The sequence below is a fragment of the Triticum urartu genome, chromosome 3A, assembly GCF_056163025.1.
Source record: "Triticum urartu cultivar PI428250 chromosome 3A, HENAU_Tu73, whole genome shotgun sequence".
NCBI lineage: Eukaryota > Viridiplantae > Streptophyta > Magnoliopsida > Poales > Poaceae > Triticum > Triticum urartu.
Window position 1 is genome coordinate 136,477,484 of NC_141875.1, and position 12,753 is coordinate 136,490,236.

The window sequence follows — 12,753 nt, forward strand, 5'->3', positions numbered from 1 at the left end:
CAAATGAAAATGATGCAATGGAATGAAATGATGTACTCTCTGAGACGAACATTTTGATATGCTATATGCCCAAAATGGAGTTACGGATGAGGAGTTATAGCATGATGAACAGGAGCAAATTATTAGGGTTTGGGACGAAAAAGTCAACCCGCGGTGGATCTGGATCTGGGCACTGTAGCAGCGGGTTTCCCGAGGTTCACCGGAGAAGATGAGGTCGCCGGAGGAAGGAGTCGTCGCCGGGGATCTTGCCGGAGTGAGGAGGACGGCGCGGCGGCAGCGGAAGGCGGCGTCGGCGTGGCGGCGAGGCCCGGCCGCGTCGGGCGGCAGGGCGCCGGACCCGGACCGACGAGGAGGCCGGCGGGCTCGCTCCGGCCGGCGACGAGGGCTGCGGCCGACGCGGTCTGACGGCGGTGTGGCGAGGGAGCCGGGCGGCGGCAGACGGATCGGCGGCGGGGACGAAGCAGGCGGGCGGCGGCGAACGGATCTGGGCCGCGGGGGCCCCGAGCGGGCTCGGCGGGCCGCGGGCGCGAGGTGGCGGCGCCTGCCACGTGGCGCGCTACAAGTGGCAGCGGCACTCTGTCCGGCGGACTTCGGACATGTCCGGCGGCGCGCGAGGGGTGGATCTAGGGTTTCAGAGGAAGAAGAACGGGAATTTTCGGAGGGGTTCTATTTATAGGCATAGGAGGAGCTAGGAGAGTCCAAATGAGGTGCGGTTTTCGGCCACGCAATCGTGAACGAACGCTCTAAATGATGGAGAGGGTTTTGGTGGTTTTTGGGCCAAATTGGAAGGGTGTTGGGCTGCAACACACACGAGGCCTTTTCGGTCCCTCGGTTAACCGTTGGAGTATCAAACGAAGTCCAAATGATACGAAACTTGACACGCGGTCTACCGGTAGTAAACCAAGGCCGCTTGGCAAGTCTCGGTCCAATCCGGAAATGTTTAATCCCCACACACGAAAGAAAGGTAGAAATGACCACCGGAGGAGAACGAAGCACCGGAATGCAAAACGGACAACGGGGAAAATGCTCGAATGCATGAGATGAACACGTATGCAAATGCAATGCACATGATGACATGATATGAGATGCACGACAACGACAACAATGCATGGAGACAAAAACCCGAACCCGAGAAAATAAAATAACTTAACGCCGGAAACGGCAAGAGTTGGATTACAAATTGGGTAAATCATATCCGGAGTGTTACACTGCGCTGGCGGAGTAGGGAGTGGCGGCGAGGTAAAGCACCAGGGGCTCTTGAGGGCACGGAGCCACCATGACCGGTGGACTAGTCAGGTATCTCTTGAGATCCTGGAACGCCTTGTCGGCCTCTTCAGTCCACTCGAAGGGCCCCTTTCTCTTCATTAGCTGGAAGAAGGGTAGCGCTCGCTCCCCCAACTTGGAGATGAAGCGCCCTAGCGCGGTCACGCGCCCCGTGAGCTTCTGCATTTCTCTGAGGGTCTTTGGCGGGCTCATGTCTTCCACTGCCTTGACCTTCTCCGGGTTAGCCTCGATGCCTCGGTGGGACACGAGGAAACCCAAGAGCTTGCTCGAGGGGACTCCGAACACACACTTCTCTGGGTTGAGCCGTAGGTTCACTGCGTTGAGGCTCGCGAAGGTTTCCTCCAGGTCTTGTATCAAGGTCCTGGCCTCCCGAGATTTTACCATGATGTCATCGACGTAAGCTTCAACATTCTTCCCGAGCTGCGGGCCCAAGGTGATGTGCATCAGCCGCTGAAAGGTCGCCACGCGTTACGCAGCCCTAATGGCATGCATGTGTAGCAGTACACCCCACACGGGGTTAGGAAGGCTGTCTTCTCGACGTCTTCTACCGCCATCTTGATCTGGTGATACCCAGAGAAGGCATCCAGGAAGCATAACAGGTCGCATTTCGCAGTGGAATCGACGATCTGGTCGATGCGGGGGAGCGGGAACGGATCTTGCGGGCACGCTTTGTTGAGGTTGGTGAAGTCGACACACATGCATTCCTTCCCTCCCTTCTTTGGCACAACGACAGGATTGGCCAACCAATCTGGGTATCGGACCTCGCAAATGACCCCAGCGGCCTCTAATTTGCGGGTCTCTTGGACGATGAAGGCCTGCTTTTCTGCGGACTGCCGCCTGGCCTTCTGCTTCACAGGGCGCACGTTGGGGCACACGTTGAGGTGATGCTCGATTACACTCCTGGGGATCCCTGCCAACTGGTCTGGCTCCCAAGCGAATACCTTCTTGTTTGCACGCAGGAACCCGACCAGGGCCTCCTCCTGCTCGGGTTTGAGGTGGGCGCCTATGGTGAAAGTGGCGTTGGTGGACCCGTCCTCATCGACGGGTATCTGCTTGGTTTCTGCCTTGTCTTGGGTGAACAACTGTTTCTTCTTGGCGGGCGCAGCTCCCTTGGGCTCGGGGGCCTCCGAGTCGGCGGGCTGTGCCGACGCCGCTGTCTTGAAGACGAGCTTGAGCACCCGCACAGCGTCCCCGGTGTCCCCGTGCACGGTGAGGACACCGCTGCTCCCGGGCATCTTCATGAGGTTGTACGCCGGGTGCGTCGCGGCCATGAACTGGGCCAGCGCTGGGTAGCCGAGGATGGCGTTGTAGGGGAGGCCGATGGGGGTGATGTCGAAGTCGACCAGCTTCGCGTGGAAGTTGACGTAGGTGCCGAAGGTTACTGGGAGCCGGATCTGTCCCAAGGAGCTGGACGACTCGCCCCCAACGCCTGAGAAGGGTCAGCTGGGTTGCAGCCGTTCCAGGGGTATGCAGAGGAGGTTGAAGGCCTCGACCGAGAGCATGCTGAGGCCCGCGCCGCCATCAATGAGGGTTCTGGTGACGGCCACCTGGCAGATGGTGGGGGTGCACAACATGGGGAGCGCACCCGAGCAGGCTGAGTTGGAGGGGTGGTCCTCCGAGCTGAAGGTCAGGCTGGTCTCGGGCGCCGCCCGGTCCAGGGGAGCCCCCTGCCGCGTGGAGGCGGCGCTGACCCGGCGGATGAACGGCTTGACGTGGTGACTTGTAGGCGGCGCCTGCGAGCCACCCAAGAGGGCCGCGACGACCGGGGGTGTTGGTGCAGCGCAATAGGCGGGGGAGAGGTTGCGGGGCTCCATGGGCGCGCGGAGCACGCGGGACGAAGAACCAGCTGGGGTGTGCGAAGGAGTTGTGGTGCGGCCGTCTTGCCGCAGGGACAGATGCTGGGACGATGCTTGCTGCTCGTCCCCCGCCGGGCCGGTGGCGGCGTTGACGGCAGGTGACGGGGAATGGCGAGGACGCCCGCTGACAGGGGCCGTCTGGGCGACGTGGGAAGCGGGTGCGGCCCGGCGCTCGGCGTGGGCCCGACAAGCGTCAGACATGGGCGTGATGGTCGGAAGAGAACGGGATGGTGGAAGACGAATCCTGGCGCACCCCTACCTGGCGCACAAAATGTCGGATTTCGGGTTCCGGCAGACCCTTGAGGTTCGAACACTGGGGTGCGCGCGGAGATTTCGCCTCCTAACTACCTGCACCCCTCCGCCTTGCTAGGATCTAAACTACGGCAAGAACAACACAAGAGACACAGGGTTTATACTGGTTCGGGCCACCGTTGTGGTGTAATACCCTACTCCAGTGTGTGGTGTGGTGGATTGCCTCTTGGGCTGATGATGATGAACAATACAAGGAAGAACAGCCTTGCGAGGGTCTGTTCTTGGCAGGGGCGGTGAACTGCTGGGAGGAGTTCAGTCACCTTTCTCTCTCTCTCTCTGGCTGCTTCTCGGCAAAAAACTCTTCTCTTCTAACCTGGCCGACCGAACCACCCCCCTTTTCTATGTGGGTGGCTGGTCCTATTTATAGAGGCCCTGGTCCTCTTCCCAAATATCGAGCGGGAAGGGAGCCAACAATGGCGGGCTAATTTTGAAGGGGGACAGCAAGTACTAGCTACCCTGACAAAAGTAGTCTTCGCCTGCGCAAAGCTCTGATGATGACGCCGTCCCGGGCTCCACGATGACCTCCGTCTCATAGTCCTCCTGGTCTTGGTCTCGTTGCACCGAAATGGCAACCTTTGCCTGATACCTCGGTACTCTGCGGCTGCGCTTGCCCCCTTTGCACCAAAGAGGAAAGGGGGACACTGCGCGGGCTGGCACCCACCTGGCGCCCTTGGTCGTCATGGCTTGCGTCACGGGCACCTCGTGAGGTACCCCGCCTTGATCTCTCCGCCTCCTCATGAGCCAGCCTGACGAGGCCACGCCTGAGGAAGCTCCGCGTCGTCCGCCCCGCGAGGCTTGGCCCCTCGCGAGGGACTTGGGTCTGTGTTGGTGAAGATGGGCCGTGCTGGGCCCCCTTTGAGCCACGCCGCAGGCCGCAGGCAGGCAAGTCTGGGGACCCCCGTTCCCAGAATGCCGACACTCGAAGGGCAAGAGTTCTGAATCGTCCAAGTGTATGAGTTCTGCATCCTCGAAGGGCAAGAGTTCTGCATCCTCGAAGGGCAAGAGTTCTGCATCGACGGAGGATGACGATGATGACTTCATGTAGTTTTTATGATGTATGTTGTAAGTTTAGTCGTACGTACCATTAATTTAGATGTAGTTCTATCTAGTTGTTTATACTGTCTTGTTGTACGAGCATTGTGTTCTATCTAAATATGATGTTGTAGTTCGGATAACAGAGTAGTAAAATAGAGTAGGCATATGTCTCATACATAAGTACATAGTCATTTGTCTCATACATAGAATAGACATAAGTCTCATACAGAAGTAGATGGTCATGTCTCTACTAATAGATGGAAGCGTCAGTGACGATGTCTGGCCTGGCGGGGAGGCGGATCTGGAAGCGGCGACCATCCCAACCTGTTAGGTGGCCTAATGTTACGAGGAGGAATTTCAGACTCTCCCTGGTCATGCTGTGTATCTTGTGTGGGGCATGGTGGAGGAGTCGAATACATGTTCATCCACAGGGTGTGTTGCGACATCTGAGCATGTATGTTCTCCTCGGGATGTTGATCACTCCCCCACGTATCATGTGATGCTGACATAGACGCATAATATCTGTAGGCTCCCGCACGATGGAACGTTTAGTCATGAAGAATGAGGTCGCCTCAATTAATATTGAAAACAATAAAAATGAAGACACTTACCTACTGGTTGTGACGGCTGCTCTGGCCCAAACACAAAGCTCGACGAGGGACCGTGCTGCTGTGGCTGTGGAGAAAACACGAAGCTCGACGAGTGTAACGCCCTCGATGCGGCTATATCTCCCACGTGTCGAAGCATGACTTAGAGGCATAACCGCATTGAAAGCAATGTCGCAAGTGAGGTAATCTTCACACAACCCATGTAATACATACAGGGAAAGAGATACATAGTTGGCTTACACTCGCCACTTCACACAATACAAGAATAGAGCATTACATCATCCAGATACAATCAAGGTCCGACTACGGAACCAAAATAAAAGAAGACTACCCCAAAAGCTACACAGATCCCCGATCGACCCCAACTGGGCTCCACTACTGATCAACTGGAAACGGAACAACATAAAGGACAAGATCCTCATCGAGCTCCTCCTAAGCTTGGTTGCGTCACCTTTACGATATCATCGTCACCTGCAAACTGGTTTTGGAAGTATCTGTGAGTCACGGGGACTCAGCAATCTCACACCCTCGTGATCAAGACTATTTAAGCTTAAAGGTAGGGTAAAAGGTATGAGGTGGAGCTGCAGCAAGCGACTAGCATATATGGTGGCTAACATACGCAAATGAGAGCGAGAAGAGAAGGCAAAGCACGATCGAGAAACTATGATCAAGAAGTGATCCTAGAACAACCCACGTCAAACATAACTCAAACAGCGTGTTCACTTCCCGGACTCCGCCGTAAAGAGACCATCACGGTTACACACGCGGTTGATGTATTTTAATTAAGATCAACTTCAAGTTTTCTACAACCGGACATTAACAAATTCCCATCTGCCCATAACTGCGGGCACAGCTTTCGAAAGTTCAAATCCCTGCAGGGGTGTCCCAACTTAGCCCATCACAAGCTCTCACGGTCAAGGAAGGATATTCCTTCTAGCGGGAAGACCCGATCAGACTCGGAATCCCGGTTACAAGACATCCTCGACAATGGTAAAACAAGTCCAGCAGCACCGCCCGAATGTGCCGACAAATCCCGATAGGAGCTGCAGATATCTCGTTCTCAGGGCACACTCAGATGAGACATCCTACGAGTAAAACCAACCCTCAAGTTGCCCCGAGGTGGCCCCGCAGTCTACTCGGTCGGACCAACACTCAGAGGAGCACTGGCCCGGGGGGTTAAAATAATGATGACCCTCGGGAGCGCGACTCCCAAGGGAAAAAGAGGCTAGGTGGCGAATGGTAAAACCAATGTTGGGCATTGCTGGAGGAGTTTTATTCAAGGCGAATTGTGAAGGGGTTCCCATTATAACCCAACCGTGTAAGGAATGCAAAATCCGGGAACATAACACCGATATGATGGAAACTAGGGTGGCAAGAGTGGAACAAAACACCAGGCATAAGGCCGAGCCTTCCACCCTTTACCAAGTATATAGGTGCATTAATTAAATAAGAGATATTGTGATATCCCAACATAATATCCATGTTCCAAACATGGAACAAACTCCAATCTTCACCTACAACTAACAACGCTATAAGAGGAGCTGAGCAAAGCGGTTACATAGCCAATCAACGGTGTGCTAGGACATGGTGGGTTAGAGGCTTGGCTTAACAATATGGGAGGCATGATAAGCAAGTGGTAGGTATCACAGCATAGGCATAGCAAAAGAGCGAGCAACTAAGCAAGCAAAGATAGAAGTGATTTCGAGGGTATGGTCATCTTGCCTGAAATCCCGCAAGGAAGAAGAACGGGTCCATGAAGAAGACAAACAGACGTAGTCGAACGGGTCCTCACAAATGCGACGTTATCGGAACCAACCCGAAGAAGCAACACCGGAAAGGAGCACACAACATAGTAAACAACCAACACATGAGTATGGTATGAAAAGTCAACGCGGGACGGAGCGGTTCTAGGACGGGGTGGATCTGGGACGAGGGCGCGCGTTTGGTTGGTGGACTTGGTGGATCTGATCCATCTTCTCCGGATCTGACCGGAGAGGAGCTCCGGCGAGGGCACGGAAGCCGAGGTGACCTTGGAGACGGGCGGCGAACAAGAAGGATCCGACCCCCTGGCCACCGGATCCGTGCAGCACGGCGGCAGAGAGACGGGGATCCGGCCGGGACCGGTGGAGTAGAGCGAAGCCGGCGACTCCGGCGGACATCGCGACTCCGGCGACGGCGGAGCACAGGAACGGCGAGCGACGGCCTGCGGGCGGGGCGGCGCTGCGGTCTGGAGGGCCGGTCGGCGGGCGGTGGCGCGCGGCTGCGCGGATGCGAGGCGACGGAGCTAGGCGGCGCGGGATGCGGGGCGGCGGGGCGCGGTGGCCGGCGACGGCGAGCGGCGATTCCGGCGAGCGGGCGCGGCTACGGGGTCGGTGAAGGCGGCGGCGGCGAGGCGCGCTGCACACAGGAGCCGGGCGGCGCGGGTGAGCAGCGGCGGAGGCGGGCCCGGTTCGGCCCGGGGCGGGCCGGATCTGGGCCCCGGGTGCCGCGGCGAAGTGGGCGCGGGCGCGGGGACGCGTGGCGGCGTCTGAGTGGTTGGAGGCGGCGGTGCGGCTGATGTGGCGGCTCTCCATTGGCCGGAATGAGGTGGATGTGGGGTGGACGCGTCCGCCGGCGAGACGGACATGTCCGGCGGCGCGATGGAGAAGAAGGTTTGGGTTTGTACTGCGCCAAATTTCGGGTAGAGCCACATATTTATAGGTAGAGGGAGCTAGGAGAGTCCAAATGAGGTGCGGTTTTTGGCCACGCGATCGTGATCGAACGACCGAGATGATGGAGGAGGTTTAGCTAAATTGGAAGGGTGTTGGGCTGCAACACGCACGAGGCATCAAGATGAGCTCAAATGAAAATGATGCAATGAGATGAAATGATGTACTCGTCGAGACGAACATTTTGATATGCTACACGCCCAAAACGGAGCTACGGATGCGGAGTTATGACATGATGAAGATTGCATAAAAATAACATAGATCTGGGACTTAGTAGAAAATTACCCTCCGGAAAAGTCAATGGGCAGACGAGGTGGTGCGGGATGAGAGGATCCGGGGCGCGGGGAGGCTGTTTGGATCCGGGGCTTGGTGGATCTGGTCCACCCGACCAGATCTGGCCGGAGTGGAGGAAGACGCCGGCGAGGTGGTGCGTTCCGGTGATGGAGCTCCTCCGGCGAGCTCGATTGGACCCGGGGCGGCGAGGCGGGGCGGAGCAAGACGGCGGCGGCGAAGGGCGGCGCCGGCGACAAGGCACAACGGCGGGGAGCGGTGATGGCGGCCCGCGGCGGCGGAGGAGTAGGGCGCTGGCGGCCTGCAGCCCCGGCGGGCGGCTGCGCCGGCGAATGGCGGCTCCGGCGGGAAGGAGCCACGGCAGCATGCGCGGTGGCGCGCTTCGGCGCATGGCGGTGGGGATCCGGGCCCGGTTCGGCTCGGGCGGGCCTCCCGCGGGCTCCACGGACCCAGCGACGCAGTGCGGCGAAGTGGGGCGTCGCGGGTGCTGAGGTGGGGGCGCCGATTGGCTACGGCGGCGGGGAAGGTGACGTGGCAACGTCTGATTCACCGGAGTGAGGTGGCCGGCTGGGGTGGACGCGTTCGGCGCGGACGGACATGTCCGGCGGCGCGGAGGGAGGAGTTTGCTAGGGTTTGGACTGCGGGATTTTTTGGGGAAGGCCACATATTTATAGGTAGAGGGAGCTAGGAGAGTCCAAATGAGGTGCGGTTTTCGGCCACGTGATCGTGATCGAACGACCGAGATGATGGGAGTTAGGTGGGTTTTGGGCCACTTTGGAGAGGTGTTGGGCTGCAACACACACGAGGCCTTCTCGGTCCCTCGGTTAACCGTTGGAGTATCAAACGAAGTCCAAATGGCACGAAACTTGACAGGCGGTCTACCGGTAGTAAACCAAGGCCGCATGGCAAGTCTCGGTCCAATCCGAAAACGTTTAACACCCGCACACGAAAAGAGGTAGAAGGGGACACCGGGTGACATAGGAGCGCCGGATTGCAAAACGGACAACGGGGAAAATGCTCGGATGCATGAGACTAACATGTATGCAAATGAAATGCACATGATGACATGATATGCAATGCATGACACGCAAGCAATGACAAGGCAACAACAGAGAACAACTGGAGGACACCTGGCACAACGGTCTCGGGGCATTACAACACTCCACCACTACGAGAGGATCTCGTCCCGAGATCTAGAATGGCACCGGAGGGAAAACGGAAGAGAAAGAGAAGAGGTAAAACTAAGTTGCTTCTTTGACGAATGAATGAAACCAACGAACCTTGAAAAGGTTAAGCCATCTTGAGGAAAGAATACAATGGAGATGAACGAAGTTGAAAGCACTCCGTTAGGAAAGAGGAACAAAGAAGAACAAATTCGTATGGCACTCCGGTTGAAAAGAGATGCAAGACTTGATAAGGCGAAAATAACTTGAGCAAAAGGGTACAACACTCCGGTTAAATGGATAGGCATGAAAAGAACATGATCTTTGACAAAATGAGATGATGGGTGAAAAGAGCAACAACGCAATGCCTCCAGAACGAAAGAATAGAAGATAGATAATTGAAATAGGAGAATGGAGAAGAAAATGCCAACTTCTGCCACAAAAGAGCTTGAAAAGGCATCCTTAGGAGGAGGGTCGAACGGAATTGTTGTAAAAACCAACAACGAAAAGAATAAGATTGATATGGTCTTAAGGCATACATCTCAAATTATGAGGTGACAACCTGCCACTCACGGGAAAAGAATTGGATTGATAAGAACAAGGAGACGAGAAAGCTATTTCACCGGGAGGATAAAAGAAGAACTTGGGTCATTTATAAGAACCATAATAGTAACAAACCTTAGGGAAAGCTTTAGGTGAAATATAACCCAAGATAACTCCAATGAAGAGATTGATGGATTTAAGATACCTCATTCTTGACAACATGTGAATCATGAAACATGAACTCTAGTTATGAAGAATGACATAGCACCACCTCAAATGATACAGTAGAAGGAATTGCACCACATATTGCAAGAAGAGGAAAGCTTTAACTCCTCTGAAAATAATCTTGATGAACATTTCGAGAACGGATTAAGTCCTTGATGAACTATCATGTAGAACCTCCATGAAGAACTCCGTTAAACAAAAGAATGATCAAACGGAAGGAAAGAGAAGTTGAAAAGTCAAGGTGAAACCTTGTAAAGATTTAGAAGGAGCTTCGCGACGAGATAATGCGGAAAAGCTAGGAACTCCGGAAAAGAAAGATAAAGCATCTCGAACTGAGAATGTGATATGATGAACCTCTGGAGTAAGGTATTGAATTTACCCGATGAAACAAGAATAAGAATTACATTATGCGTATCCTTCACCAGTTAAATTGATGAACATCAACGGATTTGACATATTACTTATTCTCGTAGAAAGGATTAAGATAGATATAGCGTCAACTTGGAAGGTCTTCAATGAACCACCAGTAGGATTAGGAAACAACGAATGAATTGGTATGATAAGGAAGGAAGAGAAATCTTAAACGAACCACCGTAAGGATTGAAAATGAACGAAGATAACATAAAGAAACACCGTGAAGAATTAGCAAATGATCGAAGATGCTTGAGAGAATTTAGATACATGAGAACGAAGAGATCAAGAGCTGGTAATAGAATACTTGAATGATGCACCGGTAAGATTTAGAGAAAAAGAGTTGAAAGTTGAGAATGAATAAATCTGAGATGATGGACTCCGGATGATCAAACTGAAAAGACTCCTGAATTGCTCCGGATAGGTGAAAAGAATTTTCATGATCAAAACAATTACGAGAGGATGGCCTTGAACTAGAACCACGAATATATGAGAGAATGGATAAGATATGGATGTAAACTCTTCTTCGATCTTCAAAATCCGAGAAAACGACAAGAAACACCACCAAATTGTTGAGGCACCCCGGAATGAAGAATAGAAAGGTTGATCCAACGATGAAAAGAATTGTGAAAGATCTAGGAGAAGGCATTTGACTGATGATAACTCATACTTACGTCAAACTTTAAGATGAATTTTGAGGGTAGCTCCGGGAACTAAGAAGAGTCAGGTAAGATCCTGGGAAAAGACCTGTGGGTTAGGGCCCACTCAAAAGATACATCGTTGAACGATTTGAAGGAGAGATTGCACCAGTTGAATTAAATGGCTTGAATAAGATAGGACCTCGAAATAGCTTGAACGGATGCAAAGTGAAAACACAAATCTTCGAAATATCTTCAGCACTCTGGAACAAATGAATAGCGAGAGGTGAATGATTAAGAATTGCACCGGGATGAGAAAGCATTCAAACGAGGAAACGATATGATCAACAAAGCTTGACTTGAAAGCACCGGAGATGAAAAGAATGAAGAATGATGAACTTCAAGCTCCGTTAGAATCTTCATGAGAATCACCGGATAAGAACATTGACGGAAAAGAATGGAAAGACTTCACAACAACAAAAGGTTACTTGAATAAGAAATCTGGTTCCTTGAAGAAAAGGGTGGGAGGGAGGGAAAACAAAGGCAATTTGGAGATGGATGAAACAAACACCATTGAGAAGAACTGATACTTGATCTTGCGGTTGTTGAAATGATCGGATCCACTTGAAGAGAAACACGCCGGTGAAAAGAAATTGAAATGACAAACTCGATGATCGAGAAGGATTAGTATTCACATAGGAATATGAGAACACCACTTAGACAAGGGATGGAATCAACATTTGACTCCGAAGCAACTCGAATACCACAACTCAAAACAAAACAAAGGATTGGCTTGCAGAATAAGCCGGAACAAACATATGATAGAGATTTCGTCCGAAGTTTTCGTTGTGGGGCCTACACGGGCTCGATCGTATAGTACCATCATGTACAAGGCAGTGCACATGACATACGAAGCGTCCCCGAGTCGGCATAGCCAAGGACTCTTTAAGACACAACGAGACCACTATAAAACCAACCGTGGATAGGCGGACCACTAGACGTCGAACCCCAATTTCATATCATACATCTGTCGGAAAGATATCCTAAGAGCTACTTGAATTCCCACTTATAAACTCCCGAAATTTTCTGGTTATACCATCAGGTGTGGGGGATACAGGGGAAGCATAATATCTCACCCAAAACTAGCAAATCCTACATCCAGTTGTATCCATCCTTCAACACATAACCAAGAAACCTTCGGAAATCATCTACCTCAACCTTCAAAAAGCATCCGTTATACGAGTTATGGCAATACTCCTGAACTCCCGCCCCAGTACTGGGTGGCGTCGAGGTTATCTCACCAACAACTGCATAAAAGAGATTTTCGATGTCGGCGAAACTAAACTCAGGTATTCCAGAACTGGAACGATAAAATTGTGACGACAACACCTCGGAGCTCAACTCCCCGGGACACTGCCACAACCCCTAAATGTCAGGAGGCACCAAGAACAATGTTCTCGTCACAAAACCATCAGAACGATTCCAAGATACCCGCGTGATCCTAAAAAATGTTTAGTGAAATTTGAGAAGAGGAGAGTCAAAACTCTACGTCAGGATGCCTCACCAGAGCGACGAAGGGACTGAGGAGTAAAAGGAATTTCTAACTCTCCGATATATAATTCCTAAATGACTCAAAACATTTTTTTAGACTCAACAACGCCAACGATCGATCAAGCAGG